We start from the raw sequence: 5,716 nt of genomic DNA, 5'->3' as shown, positions 1-5,716 counted from the left end.
TCCGGTCAGCTCCTCCAAATCACCCCATGTCCGGCCGCTCTGTTTCCAGGAGGTGAGCCGTGTGGGGATGCCAGATCTGAATTCGGGGGCCGCTGCCCATTCGGGGTCACGCGGCTCGGTGATGTAGAACCACCCCGATTGCCACCCCTTAATGGTTTCCACGAAAGTGCCCTCAAGCCAAGTAACATGGGAACATCCTGCCCACCATGGCGCCTCCGCACTCCGCTTGGCTGCCCTTCACAACCTTCGGCTTGACACTGAAGGTCTTGAGCCACAAGCCGAAGTGGGGCTGGATGCAGAGGAAGGCCTCACACACGACGATAAACGCCAAGATGTTGAGGATGAAATTTGGGTCCAGATCATGGAAATCCAGGCCGTAGTAGAACATGAGCCCCCGGACAAAGGGATGGAGTGGGAAGCCCAGTCCGCGGAGGAAATGGGGAAGGAATACTACCCTCTCATGGGGCCTGGGGGTGGGGATGAGCTCTCCCTCGTCGGGGAGCCGGTGCACGATGTTGCTGGACAAATATCCGGCGTTGTGCAGCTTCTGGATCTGCCCCTCCGTGACGGAGGAGGCCATCCACTTGCCTCCCGCTCCGGACATATTTGGAGACGATTGAGGTGAGATGTGCGGACTTGGGCGCTGGAGCTCGAGTTCGCAGAGATGGATAAGCCAAGGAGGAAGAAGGCGCAGGTAAAAGGGTTGGATCTTTATCCCCTTATATGGGCGAACAAAAACATGTGTCCCCACCGGCCTGATAAAACTCGCTTATCTCCCAAGCGCAGCAATCAATGGCGCGGTTGGGTTACCCAGGTCCGTATTGATGGGAATCCCAGAATAAGGGGAACACAATCTCTGCTTCGACAAGACGTGCCAAGGAAACCGCTTCGCTAAACGCGCTGAGGTGGTACAATAAAAACGATTCAAGTAAACGCTTGGTAGTGTTGTGACGTCACGCCACCAAATACGTCAGCAGATTGAACTTGTGTAATATTATTCTCTCTACGGTGGTACGTGTAATTTATTTTGCAGAGCCGGACACTATCCTGGTGTTCACAATCTTCTATAAATTATTCGGAGGAGGAACCCGCCTTGCAATGTCGAAGACAATATGCGCGCCGGACTCATTGTCATTGAAGCCTAGTTCAGGGGCTACTGAGGGAGTCCCGGACTAGGGGGTGTCCGGATAGCCGAACTATCATCATTGGCCGGACTCCAAGACTATGAAGATACAAGATTGAAGACTTCGCACCGTGTCCGGATGGGACTTTCCTTGGCGTGGAAGGCAAGCTTGGCGATACAGATATGTAGATCTCCTACCATTGTAACCGACTCTGTGTAACCCTAGCCCTCTCCGGTGTCTATATAAACCGGATGGCTTTAGTCCGTAGGACGAACAACAATCATATCATAGGCTAGCTTCTAGGGTTTAGCCTCCTTGATCTCGTGGTAGATCTACTCTTGTAACACACATCATCAATATTAATCAAGCAGGACATGGGGTTTTACCTCCATCAAGAGGGCCCGAACCTGGGTAAAACATCGTGTCCCTTGTCTCATGTTACCATCCGCCTAGACGCACAGTTCGGGACCCCCTACCCGAGATCCGCCGGTTTTGACACCGACACCGGCCTTCTTGTCCGCTAAGTATTTGGGGCAGTTCCGCTTCGAGTGACCCTTCCCTTTGCAATAAAAGCACTCAGTCTCAGGCTTGGGTCCATTCTTTGACTTCTTCCTAGCAACTGGTTTACCTGGCGCAGCAACATCTTTGTCGTCCTTCTTGAAGTTCTTCTTACCCTTGCCCTTTTTGAACTTAGTGGTCTTATTGACCATCAACACTTGATGTTCTTTCTTGATTTCAACCTCTGCTGACTTCAGCATTGAAAATACTTCAGGAATGGTCTTCACCATCCCCTGCATATTGTAGTTCAGCACAAAGCTCTTGTAGCTTGGTGGGAGCGACTGAAGGATTCTGTCATTGACCGCCTCGTCCGGGAGGTTGATCTCCAGCTGGGACAGGCGGTTGTGCAACCCAGACATCTTGAGTATGTGCTCACTGACAGAACTAGTTTCCTCCATCTTACAACTATAGAACTTGCCGGAGACCTCATATCTCTCGACCCGGGCATGAGCTTGAAAAACCATTTTCAGCTCCTCGAACATCTCATATGCTTCGTGTCGCTCAAAACGCTTTTGGAGCCCCGGTTCTAAGCTGTAAAGCATGCCGCACTGAACGAGGGAGTAATCATCAGCATGTGACTGTCAAGCGTTCATAACGTCTTGGTTCTCTGGGATGGGTGCTTCACCTAGCGGTGCTTCTAGGACATAATCTTTCTTGGCTGCTATGAGGATGATCCTCAGGTTCCGGACCCAGTCCGAATAGTTGCTGCCATCATCTTTCAGCTTGGTTTTCTCTAGGAACGCGTTGAAGTTCATGTTGACATGAGCGTTGGCCATTTGATCTACAAGACATATTTTGCAAAGGTTTTAGACTAAGTTCATGATAATTAAGTTCATCTAATCAAATTATTTAACGAACTCCCACTTAGATTAGACATCCCTCTAGTCATCTAAGTGTTACACGATCCGAGTCAACTAGGTCGTGTCCGATCATCACATGAGACGGACTAGTCATCATCGATGAACATCTCCATGTTGATCGTATCTTCTATACGACTCATGTTCGACCTTTCGGTCTCTTGTGTTCCGAGGCCATGTCTGTACATGCTAGGCTCGTCAAGTTAACCCTAAGTGTTTATGCATGTGTAAAACTGTCTTACACCCGTTGTATGTGAACGTAAGGATCTATCACACCCGATCATCACGTGGTGCTTCGAAACGAGGAACTTTAGCAACGGCGCACAGTTAGGGGGAACACTTTCTTGAAATTATTATAAGGGATCATCTTATTTACTACCTTCGTTCTAAGTAAACAAGATGCATAAACATAATAAACATCATATGCAATTATATAATAGTGACATGATATGGCCAATATCATATAGCTCCTTTGATCTCCATCTTCGGGGCTCCATGATCATCTTCGTCACTGGCATGACACCATGATCTCCATCATCATGATCTCCATCATCGTGTCTTCATGAAGTTGTCACGCCAACGACTACTTCTACTTCTATGGCTAACGCGTTTAGCAATAAAGTAAAGTAATTTACATGGCGTTCTTCAATGACACGCAGGTCATACAAAAATAAAGACAACTCCTATGGCTCTTGCCGGTTGTCATACTCATCGACATGCAAGTCGTGATTCCTATTACATGAACATGATCTCATACATCACAATATATCATTCATCATTCATCACAACTTCTGGCCATATCACATCACATGACAATTGCTGCAAAAACAAGTTAGATGTCCTCTAATTGTTGTTGCATCTTTTACGTGGCTGCAATTGGGTTCTAGCAAGAACGTTTTCTTACCTACGAATAACCACAACATGATTTTGTCAACTTCTATTTACCCTTCATAAGGACCCTTTTCATCTAATCCGCTCCAACTAAAGTAGGAGAGACAGACACCCGCTAGCCACCTTATGCAACTAGTGCATGTCAGTCGGTGGAACCTGTCTCACGTAAGCGTACATGTAAGGTCGGTCCGGGCCGCTTCATCCCACAATATCGCTGAAGCAAGAAAAGACTAGTAGCGGCAAGCAAGTTGACAAGATCTACGCCCACAACAAAATTGTGTTCTACTCGTGCAATAGAGAACTACGCATAAACTTGGCTCTGATGCCACTGTTGGGGAACGTTGCAGAAAATTAAAATTTTTCCTACGGTTTCACCAAGATCCATCTATGAGTTCATCTAAGCAACGAGTCATGGGAGAGAGATTGCATCTACATACCACTTTGTAGATCGCGTGCGGAAGTGTTCAAGAGAACAGTGATGATGGAGTCGTACTCGCCGTGATTCAAATCACCGATGACCAAGTGCCGAACGGACAGCACCTCCGTGTTCAACACACGTACGGAGCGGATGACGTCTCCTCCTTCTTGATCTAGCAAGGGGAAAGGAGAGGTTGATGATGATCCAGCAGCACAATGGCGTGGTGGTGGATGCAGCAGAACTCCGGCAGGGCTTCGCCAAGCTGCTGCGGGAGGAGGACGAGGTGTAGCAGGGGGAGGGAGGCGCCAATGCACAGGGTGTGGCTGCCCTCCCCCTGCCCTCCTTTATATAGGCCCCCAGGGGGGCGCCGGCCCTGGGAGATGCAATCTCCCAAGGGGGGGCGGCCAGGGGGGTGGAGTGCCCCCCAAGGCAAGTGGTGCCCCCCCACCTAGGGTTTCCAACCCTAGGCGCAGGGGGGGCCCAAGGGGGGCGTACCAGCCCACTAGGGGCTGGTTCCCCTCCCACTTCAGCCCACAGGGCCCTCCGGGATAGGTGGCCCCACCCGGTGGACCCCCGGGACCCTTCGGGTGGTCCCGATACAATACCGGGTGACCCCAAAACTTTCCCGATGGCCGAAACAGCACTTCCTATATATAATTCTTTACCTCCGGACCATTCCGGAACTCCTCGTGACGTCCGGGATCTCATCCGAGAATCCAAACAACATTCGGTTTGCTGCATACTCATATTCATACAACCCTAGCGTCACCGAACCTTAAGTGTGTAGACCCTACGGGTTCGGGAGATATGCAGACATGACCGAGACGGCTCTCCGGTCAATAACCAACAGCGGGATCTGGATACCCATGTTGGCTCCCACATACTCCTCGATGATCTCATCGGATGAACCACGATGTCGAGGATTCAAGCCACCCCGTATACTATTCCCTTTGTCAGACGGTATGTTACTTGCCCGAGACTCGATCGTTGGTATCCCAATACCTCGTTCAATCTCGTTACCGGCAAGTCACTTTACTCGTACCGTAATGCATGATCCCCTGACCAGACACTTGGTCACTCTGAGCTCATTATGATGATGCACTACCGAGTGGGCCCAGTGATACCTCTCCGTTATACGGAGTGACAAATCCCAGTCTCAATCCGTGTCAACCCAACAGACACTTTCGAAGATACCTGCAGTGCACCTTTATAGTCACCCAGTTACGTTGTGACGTTTGGTACACCCAAAGCACTCCTACGGTATCCGGGAGTTACACGATCTCATGGTCTAAGGAAGAGATACTTGACATAGAAAAGGCTCTAGCAAAACGAACTACACGATCTTGTGCTATGCTTAGGATTGGGTCTTGTCCATCACATCAATCTCCTAATGATGTGATCCCATTGTCAACGACATCTAATGTCCATAGTCAGGAAACCATGACTATCTGTTGACCAACGAGCCAGTCAACTAGAGGCTTACTAGGGACGTATTTGGTCTAAGTATTCACACGTGTATTACGATTTCCGGATAATACAATTATAGCATGAATAAAAGACAATTATCATGAACAAGGAAATATAATAATAATCATTTTATTATTGCCTCCACGACATTTTTCCAACATCCGGGACCCCAAAACAGTGAGTAATAGTCCACAAAACGGGCCAGAATCGGCCAAAACTGCGAGTGTTGATGACCGACACATAAGCACACCTTGGGGTTCGTCAATCGTGGAAATCACTCCGGGACCCAAAACAGTGAGTAATAGTCCACGAAACGGGCCAAAATCGGCCAAAACTTCCAGAGTTGATGACTGGCACGTAAGCGCACGTTGGGGTTCGTCAATCATGGAAATCACTTCGGG

The sequence above is a fragment of the Triticum aestivum genome, chromosome 4A, assembly GCF_018294505.1.
Source record: "Triticum aestivum cultivar Chinese Spring chromosome 4A, IWGSC CS RefSeq v2.1, whole genome shotgun sequence".
NCBI lineage: Eukaryota > Viridiplantae > Streptophyta > Magnoliopsida > Poales > Poaceae > Triticum > Triticum aestivum.
This window is presented reverse-complemented; position numbering follows the sequence as displayed.